Source organism: Nelumbo lutea, chromosome 8 (genome assembly GCF_056320005.1).
Source record: "Nelumbo lutea isolate HS-2025 chromosome 8, American lotus-T2T, whole genome shotgun sequence".
In the NCBI taxonomy this organism is placed as follows: Eukaryota; Viridiplantae; Streptophyta; class Magnoliopsida; order Proteales; family Nelumbonaceae; genus Nelumbo; species Nelumbo lutea.
In genome coordinates, this window is record NC_142691.1 from 17,103,646 (window position 1) to 17,114,228 (window position 10,583).

Consider the following 10,583-nt stretch of genomic DNA (forward strand, 5'->3'; position numbering starts at 1 on the left):
GAAAAAATTAGCCACGTAGACGGTTTTGATACGCCTTTCCAAGCCTGCGGCTTTTAATTGACTTTGACGAAAACATTTTTTTAAGACGTTTGATAATAGTTGCAGTGGCTGAACCGCTGAAATGAATGACTTATTACTTTGTCTGGGACAAGTTGGTAAGGGGAGTTCCGATCTGCGCTACACAAAGTGCTTCTCACGCCGATCGATCTCACAGTATATTCTTTCTGGCCACACATCCGGAATATCTCCCATACTATGAGGTTGGTTTGAGAAGCGCTCTGTGAAGGAGACTGTGGGACCTAGACAAAAAAAGCTGAATTTACCAAATCAAAAGGTAGAAGCATTATTAGTTAAGCGTGCGTCTTCGGAAGAGAACAAATCTAGGGTCAATCTCAATAATGGATTAACATTTTCTGTATGGAAGTGGGACCTAGTGATTGATGGGTCTTACTTAAATCTGATGGTGGGGTGGCCGGTGAGTAGTTGATGAGTTGTTTGGGTGGATTCTGTGGCCTTTTAATATCAGGGTTGGCCAACGAACCAAGAGTACAAATCTTAAACCTATGCGAGAAAAAATTACCAGAATTGAATAGAATAAGAAGGCAATTTAAGTTGGTAAACGATTCAAAAAATAAAAAGAAATAAAGCTTTCTAATTCATGCGTTTAAGTGAGACTCGTGAAGATAAAGATGGTGTTTGGCTCCAACTTAACACCCAATGGGCATTTCCTCCAATGGATTCTGAAATTAGATTTGGTTAAGTCGTTTTTCAATAAAATGTTTTTTCTTGAGTTACATGAGACTCATCATTGGAGGAAATACCATTTTTATGATTTCATAAGATAGAAAAAACATTTTATCTCAATTTCAAAGAAAAATAAACCTTTTTTAAAAAAGAACAATGAATAACTAAGTATTTAAATATTTCAAATAACATTAAAAATGAAATATTATTTAAATATTTCAATAACTAAATATCTTAAGAAATAAAATGTTAAAATTAATATTTTAAATCAATTAATAATATATTTTAAATAGTTACTAAATAGCTTTCAATTATAATAAATAGATTAAGATTTTAAATAGTTAACAAAATAACTAAATATTTTAAATAACGAAATATTTAACAAAACTAGATTTTAAATAGTTAAAATAACAAAAATATGTATTAATAGTACTATAATTTTATGGATTATTAAATTCAACAAGTAATTAATATTTTAAAATTTAAATAGAGATATTATTTCAATAAATAAATAATATTGCAAATAACTAATTTCATTTATACCAATTAATAATTCTAGAAAATAGTTTTCAAAAAAGTATTGTTTATTAATAATAATTTTAAAAACTTAATCTTTATTTAATATATATTTATCTATACTAAAATTAATATTTATTGCATTTTAGTCATTATTTATTTTTTGTTAATAATATGTTTTCAATAATTATGTATAAATATATTTTTCTTTTTTTTAATTTAATAGAAAGTTTTCAATAATTATTAGAGTTTAAACTATAGTTATTTAGCTTTTTAAATTTAACTCATTGTGTGTTTTCTCTATAAATTTTTAATAAGTATTGGGGATTAAACTATTGTTCACATGTTGGTTCGGTTCAGTTGTAAGTTGTTTGGCAAACCAAATTGACCTAGTCAAGTTGGGGGGCTGGTCACTCAGGTTATATTGGTTTGGGTCAATTTTCAGTTTGGTCAATCGGTTCAAAAATTTAAACTTAAAAATTAAGTTTAAATTCTAAAAAAAAATACAATGGCATTATTTAAAACTTAAATTTATGATATAAACTATTTTAGCTTAAGAAATATTGGAATTTTTCCACTTTTCCATATTAAAAAAATATATTTAAAATATAAAATATTAATATATATCTATGGTCAAGTCGTTTGATTTTTGTCAATTTACAAATGGCCATAGTGAAACTAATCTAATCCAGTCGGGTTAGGAAATTTTTGAACCAAAGCTGACTAGAAATACTAGAAATCGGGTTGGTCAGTTTCATTAGGTTGATTCGGAATGGCAACAGGGTGGGGCAGAGACGAGGAGCCTCTCCCCATCCCCGTCCCCATGTAAATCTCCATCCACGTTCCCGTCCCCACCACCGCTAATGGGGACAAAGTTATCCCCATCCCCGTCTCCACGAAGATCCCCACTCCCTGTGATTCTTTATAGTGCCAACTATTATTTTTTTATTTTATTTAAAAAAATAAAAATAAAATAATTAAAATTTACAATCCTATTAGAAAACATTCAAACATATTCAACCATATTTTTAAAAATATTAACATATAGACGTATGCGTACATATATACATATATAAACGTATGTGTATATATACATATATATTAGTGGGGATCCCATGCAACGGGGATCGCAAGGTAGGGAGTGCTCTCCTCGTCCCTAAACCGTCCTCGCCAATGGGAATGAAAATTTCCTCATCTCTGTCCCATTCGGGGCAGATCTCCACAGGGATCGGGGAAATGGAGAAAATTGCCATCTCTAATTTCGATAAACAACCCTATCTAAAATTAATTATTGTTATTTTTTTATTGTAAAAAATTATTAAAAATAGTATATAAAATATAGATGACTATTAATTACTATATAAAACCAAGGATCAAAATTTTGTTACGTATCGAAGCCTTCCCGATACGCCCCTGCAAGGGGTGTTTCAAGTTGACAAGTGGTTCAGAGGGTAGACTGGCATTAAATCCGCCCCTCTAAACCAATTTCAAAAAAATAAAATAAAAAAAAGCAAAAAAAAAAAATAGTACCGATACAAGCCAATAACCTTACCGGCATATCGCCCTGTATCGATATTTTAAACCTTGTATAAGACAATTATATATTCTTACATATTTCTATTATTTATCTTTAACTTAACAAATCTCATATATCACATGGGTCCGCAGTAGTCAAGAATTGAAAATCAACTTTCAATCTTCTCTAATTGCATTTCCATTCACGGAACTCGTTTCCCTAAAGTAAATGAATCCTGAAGATATGTGGGTCCAGTCAAAATTGGGTGGGTGGGGATGGATATGTACTTATGGCCCAGGTTCAATGGATCTTTGTAGTGGGTCATAATTATCGGAAGGAATGGTAATAGAGTAGTAGTAGCAGATGGGCCAACTCCAACCATCACTGCAATGTATAACAAGAGGGGTTTGTGTACAAGTACATTGGATAAAGTGGGTTCAGTTTTTTTGTCTTCTGTTGCGAGATGAAAGATGAAAAAAAATAATTAAAGCCCAATGGGCCCTACGGCCAAAGCCTCTTTCTCAATGATAGAGAGACTTCTGGCCAATAATGAAGAATTGTAATAACAATGAGTAGGGGTGACAACGAGCCGAGCTTTTCACGAGCTGCTCAAGTTTGGCTCAGCTCAGCTTGGTTTTAGCCGAGCTCGAGCTCGAGCTTGATTTAGTGACTCGATTAATAAATGAGCCGAGCTCGAGCCTAATAGAGCTCGGCTAGTGAGGCTCGCGAGCCGGCTCGAATATATATAATAAAATTATAGAAAATAATATATATAATAAAAATATTATAATTCCTAATTTTTAAATATAAAATAAAATTTTTTATATATAATTTTATATTTATAAAATATATAATAAATATTTTTATAAAATATAAAACGAGTCGAGCTGAGCCAAACTCGAGCTTATGAACTTTTGACTTGAGTCGAGCTCGAGCTCAAGGTTCTGGCTCGAACCAAGCTCGAGCTTGGTACTATTCGGCTCAGCTCGGCTCGAATCCACCCCTAACTATGAGAATTCGGGTATTATACGACTCGCATGTAAAGAGATGTGATTAGCCTAGTAATTACAAATAGACCTATTCATGGACCGGGTGGCCCGATGGGCTGGCCCGGCCCCCAAACAGGCTTGAACAGGTATATGGGCCGCGGGCTTAACCTCGGGCCAAAAAGCCCAACCTGCAATAAATTCGAGCCAGGCTCGGGATTTGCCAAAATAGCCCAACCCAAGCCCGGCCCGGCCTGACCTATAATTAAACCTAAAAACCCTAGTTGAATACCCCTCTTTTTTTCATCTCTTTCCCTTATTTTTCCAGTCGAACCCTTCTTCTCCAAATCCTTTTTCCCTTCTTTATATTCTTTTTTATAATGTAAATAAATTTTGAATTTATATTCTTTTTTTAATGTAAATAAATTTTGATTTATATTGATTACTGAATAGGGAAAAATTATAATTTTTTTATTAGGTCGAGCTTCGGGCTCGAGCTCGGGCTTTAGGCTTTTTATCACGACCGGGCTCGGGCCCAAGTTGTAGGCCCGTTGGTCAGGCTGGGCTCGGGCTCGGGCCTAACATATTTCCATTAATGAAGAGTAAAAGCCCGTCCCAACCCATGAACATGTTTAATTACAAATAGAACCGTAGACGAATCCTAATAGTGAATTAGAGCTGCTAACCTGTGCTATTGCCTGAATTACAAAATAATAGCAAATACTTTTTATTTTCAACCATGCTTGATATTGTGAGATCTGATTACTTCATGTTGGAATACAGCTTGAGCGTTGGTTTGCTACATGGTTGGGTCGAATTGCAAGAAAGTAAGATAAGAGGTCCCGGGATACTTTACCCAGTGTGGTTCCCACCAGGAGTTGGGGGGCTTTTTATTTTCAACGAGCTCATAGCAACAAATGTAGAATTGCAATAATAGTTAGGGTAAATTGTTGAAACCGTCTCTCTAGTTTTGGGTTGTTGTTAAAACTTCCCTTAAAGTTTGGTAATTGCAATCGTTTCCTCTAAACTTTTTGGCATGGTTGTAAGTAGACCCCCTCCATTAGAATCTTCTAAAAAGAGGCATGGAAATGCCCAAAGTACCCATAAAGTCACTACTAAGGCTGGTTCTACATAAAAAAACAATATAAACTTTATTAAAACAAAAAAAAAATTAAAGTTGTAGTTTTACCTTTGAGTGATTGATATGAATGGAAAATTTATAAATCAATTTAGAAAAGAGATTAGAAGGATTTGGGGTAGCGATTTTATATAAAAAACTTAAAAAATAAACATTTAGGTCACAGTAACTACATGGGTATTTTAGACATTTTTATGAACTATGTCAGAAACGTCAGGCGAGGTGATTTCAATTACCAAACTTTATGAGAAGTTTTAGCAATGGTCCAAAACTTCAAGGGAGGTTTCAGCAATTTACCCTAATAGTTAATCAATTAGTTGTAAATGCAATGTGGAGTTTATTGACTTGAGAAATGGTCCACAGGGAAATTTCCATCCATGAGCTTGAAAATCATGGCAAATTTCTGAAACTATCCTTATAGTTTAACTAATTGACAAAGTATACCCCTACTATTTGATTATTGTCTAATGCTATCCCTAATATTTCTAACAATTGACTAACTCTATTCTTATAGTTAGTATTCATTTATATTCTGTCATACATGATATATTATTTTTTTGAAAAACCCAATTTTACCTTTCACCCCTCTCATTTTCCCTTCTTCTTCTTCTCCTCCTCCTCCTTCACCATCTTTTTCAAGAGAACCACCAGCACCTCCTACCAATCTTCTGATGAAAACCTAGAAGCTCCACTCTGTGGTGAAGAGAAAATGATGATTAGCCCTCTTAATAACATAAAGAAAAATCTGTTTACATCTGCTGATTTTATTAAGAAAATGCGAAAGGGTCATCTCCATCAGAATAAATTTCAGAACTATTTCTTCACCTTTGGCTATCATTCAAGTTATTTCGGAAGATTTCCGAGAAGAACTCCATGTTTTGCTCCTTCTTAGATTTGAACGCGAGTCAGGTTAATTGATCTACCAGCTTGTAGGGGTGGAGACGGAGAACAAAGAGGGGAAGGGGCAGAGGAAGAAGGAGATCTAGGAGTTGCAGATTTGGATGTTCTTCAAGAAGTAACGGTTCCAAGGAGTTCTTTCAATGCTCTTCTCGGACTTCCAGCCACTCAAGCAATGGAACTCCTCCAGGAGCCGCAATCCGCGAGAGTTGCAGATCTTAAAGCTCTTTCTTTGCTACCTTGGCGGGACTGAGAACAGAAGTCATGCAATCTGTCAGAGTTGTAGATTGAAGCTGCAATTCGCTGCATCGTTCAAGCTTGAGGAGAGATTTCTCGGTTCTGTTCTGTTCGCTAGCCTCAAATCTCAAACTGAGAAGCCGATTTCAGAACAAAGGAGCTTCCTGCTCCATGGTATTTCTCCTCTGAATCGGTGAGAGAAAACGAAGGGGATGGAGAGAGAGAGAGAGAGGGGGGGGCGTGTGGAGGGGTCTGCTGCTGCTGCAGCGACGGTGATGAAATAGGGGCGAGAGGGACTTACATGCCAAGAAAGGCGAAGAAGAAAAAGGAGCTTTCACATAAGGGTTAAACGGTCTACCGTCAATATTTTAACGGTAATGATAATTTTTTTAAACAATAAGGATAGCATTAGACATTAGTCAAACAATAAGAGTATACTTAGTAAATTAAGTAAACCATTAGGGTAGTTTAAGAAATTTGACCTTTTATAAACCAATCAAGCGGGTAACCAAAGAAAGTTTATTAATAATGAAAGATATTTTAATAATTATAACACCCCACACATCTAACAACACACGTTTTAATTCTGCAAACTTCCCTCTTCCAATTAAATTACGTAACCTTTTTTCTTTCAAGCTCACAAAATGTTTCTCCTCCTGAAGTCTTGCTTTCACTCTCTACAAAGCTACATTAGTTAATTCTACTTTTAGAAAAAGTCTTAACTTTAGCCACAAGACTGCCATAAAAAAAGTTTCGAGTCCTGTAGGGCTCATATAAATTCTCGTCATTTAATTTTCTACTTCAAATATAAACATTATGAAAACTTTTAAATTATTGACTACATTAAATATAATTACCAGATAAATAGTGTGAATCTCAAAATAAAATTAATACAACTATACATAGGTGTATAATTATACATAGTGTAATTGATCCATATTAGTAGGGGGAGTCATTTAACTAGATAAAAAATAACTTCAATCTTTGATATACCAAAAGTCTTCTCCCTTAAATAAGTGGCATCTTATTTTTCAAGATAGATCAGGTTAAAAGTGGTTCTTTCATTCTAAAAGAGAAGTTTTCTTCCTTAGACATGTGTGTATTTTTTTTTTGAGAGTAATTAACTCCACTTTATTAAAAAATGCCAACTTTTAGACCCATGACTATTATAAAAAAGTTTCCACTCCAAAATATCTGGGGCCCATATGTATATTTTTAATTTAATTCTCTAATTCAAATAAAAGTCATTATTAAAGATTTCATATAAAAATAAAACCTAATTTAGTTATTTAAAATAAATATAATTAATAGATAATAGTGAATCTTAAATAAAATAATATTTTACCATATTGCAATTATCAGGGTTATTTAATTACATGGCAACGTAGCATAAGGCACAATCAATCTCAATTTTCAAGGCTTTGCAATGGGCCATTTAGGGGTGTTCTATAGTGTGGATGAGAAATTGATGGGTGTGGATTAGTTTACACCACACCCTATGGCAGGGAGCAATACACACCACACCACAATTCATAGAGACCAATCCACACCACATCACAATCTACAGTTGTTCTGAATTATGAACAAATTGTGTGGACTAGACCAGTACACACCCACAGAGGTGTTCTATAGGCATAGTGTGGACCAGTCCACACCACACTTTTTGATTCCATGTATCTCATATACATTTGAATGATTTACACCAACGTTTTAAAAAACAACCCAGAAATGAAACCATTCTAGTCATCGGTTTCTGGGTCAACGATTTGGCTGTCTGATTCGAACAGACGGCCCATTCTGACAAATAAATTAAAAAATAAAAAAAATATAATTAAAAAAGAAAATTTGGTCAAAAACCATTGAACGAGTTGATAGTTTGACCGCTCGGGTCAACAGGTTGTTATCTGTTTCAATGGTTTTTGGCCAAAAACCAGGTTTGGGGTAAAATGGAACCGCTTGCTTGGACAATTATTGGGTCGAACGATCCGACCATCCGGATCAACAACGGTTCGAAAACCTTGATCTACATAGTTAATCATAAATATCTAATTTTTGCATTTTATATGATAAATATATTGAAAACTACATCAATGAATTAATATTAACCAATAAATATTAAATTTTTATAAAAACAATAGTAAAACAATAAAAAATTAAAAAAAATAAATATTTAAAAATATTATTTTATTGATAAAAACATTAAGATTTTAAAAATTTTAAAAATTAAGTAAAATAATTAATATTTTATTGACAAAAATATTAAAATGTGAAACAGAAAATATGGTTTTAGCCTTTCAGGAAGAGTGTGAAGTAGGGGATCAAAAATAGAGTGTGGACGGGCCCTAATCACGAGTTTTTGTTGTGGATAAGAAATTGGGGTGTGGACGAGAGCGTGGACCGGTCCCGTCCACAACTAGCAGAATGGGTGTTCATCCCGTGGCTGAACACCGCCTTGGGAGCAAAGGCTTAATTTGGGAGTAAAAATTCAAATATGTACCATGCAAATACAAGGTTTAGAAATACTGCATAGTGCTTTTAAGTCTTTAAGAATTTCATCTCTCTTCATTAACTCACTATTAACTATTTCTTTTCTTTCTCATTAACTCCTTTGATTATCTATCCTCATTAATTATTTCATTGACTTTTTCTCCTCAAATAACCTACTTCATTAATTCTCTCTCCTCTCAATTACTCCAATAAATTGCTTAAAATCCATTTGATCTTTTTCCTTTTTTTTTTAATTTTATTCTCTCTTCCTAACCTCATTAGTCTAATAAATCAAAAGCAATTTGCTTAGGGGTGATCCTTTCAATCTGGCCCAAGCCCAAGCCCATATCAGGCCCACAAATTATAAGGCTGGTGTGGGCTAAGTCTAGACTATAAACAAATAATAGTTTAAAATTTAGTTAATAAAATATCATAAATAGTTAAACCACCTAAAAATAATGTGTGTGTGTGTTAGAGAGAGAGAGAGAGAGAGAGAGAGAGAGAGAGATACAAAGACATAGGTCCCACCCCTTCCATCATTTACCTATTTTAGAATATTTTTATAGGCCTCTTCCATTATTAACCTATTGTATTTCAAAGAGATAGGATTTTACTCTCATCCAAATTCCATTTATTTGTTTCATATTCAAATTCTATTTAATTGGTTAATTGTTAGAAATTTGTAATTTGAAACCTAATAACTAAAATTAATAAAAAATTACTAAAGTTAATAATAGAAAATTTTTATCCAGCAACTATTAAAAATTAAGAAATTAATAAAATTGGTAGTTTATAAATTAAAAACTAAAATATATTTGAATTCTATTTAAAAAATAATATTAATAGGATTTAAAATTAATAATAAAAAGTACAAATTTTATTAAAAGAAATAAAATAAACCAATTGCATTTCCTATAAAAGTTATCAAAATTAATTAAAATAATAGAACTAATAATGGCCTAATTAGAAATGTGAGACTCCTACTTAGGGATGACCTTTTATAACCTAGCCCAATTTGGCTAAACCTACAAATTTTTGGGCTCAATCAATTATTCTTTTTCTAAGTTGGGTTTAGCCCAGATATGCACCAAGCCTACACATAATGTGAGCAACAAGGCTATAAATGGATCAGATTTAGATCAGATCTAGTTGCATTTGCATCTACATCTACATTTGATTATGAAATCTCTGGATCCGCATTCGCATTTGATTACGATATCTCTAGATCTGCATCTGCATCTGACTATTATGTTGGATTTTGGATTAGATTCAGATTTAATCTACAACCATCTTATTGTGTTTAAAATGTCCAAACAATTAAAGAAGTTTTAAAAAATTAATTATTTTTAAAGTATATATAATAAATGTGTATAAATATAAAATATTAACTTTCTTGATTATAAACTTTATATAATTATACATAATACTTGTATGTATGCATAATTATGCTAAATATATACATAAAATATTAATTTTTTATTAGACTTAAATTTTTGGTCAAATCGATAGGGTTAAATCCACATCTGATTTGATTATTACTTGAATGCAAGTTCTAACATCCAAATCCAAGATAATCGGATTCAAAGTCAAATTGGGTATTGGGCTTTCAAAGTCCATTGATAGCATTCACAATCATGGCCCAAACTAAGCAACCCTTAAGCTCGAGCTAGAAGTTATATACATATATTTAGATAACAAAATTAATAAAATAAATTACTAAAGTTAATAAAAAGTATTAAATTTTAGCAAGTTTTATCTTGAAACCTCGAGCTTGGGCTTAAATTTATTTAATTATCACTAAGAAAGTTTATCTATAAATTAATTTAATTACGACTACAACCTAATTTTATATATTTACCAACATTTAAGTAATATTTACAAAAAATGTAACATTTAATCATTAATAAGGTAAAATAAATAAAACAAAACACTAACAGATAATATGGAAAAAAGTAATTATTTTATTAAGTAATTAGCAGTAATTTATTATTTTTATTAAAAATTATTAATAAAATAACAAATTAGCAGTAATTAACAAATTACTAAAATAAATATTAATTAT

The 10,583-nt window shown here is 32.1% G+C and overlaps 1 long non-coding RNA gene across 1 annotated transcript; it reads right to left on the reverse strand.

Annotated features, from left to right (window-relative positions):
• Positions 1-5,268: 5,268 nt before the first annotated feature.
• On the reverse strand, positions 5,269-6,374 carry LOC148843049 (uncharacterized). Its single transcript, XR_016103333.1, has 2 exons — positions 5,726-6,374; positions 5,269-5,593 (listed from the first exon to the last, which is right to left on the reverse strand). It is a non-coding gene; the product is annotated as an uncharacterized LOC148843049 (long non-coding RNA).
• Positions 6,375-10,583: the final 4,209 nt, after the last annotated feature.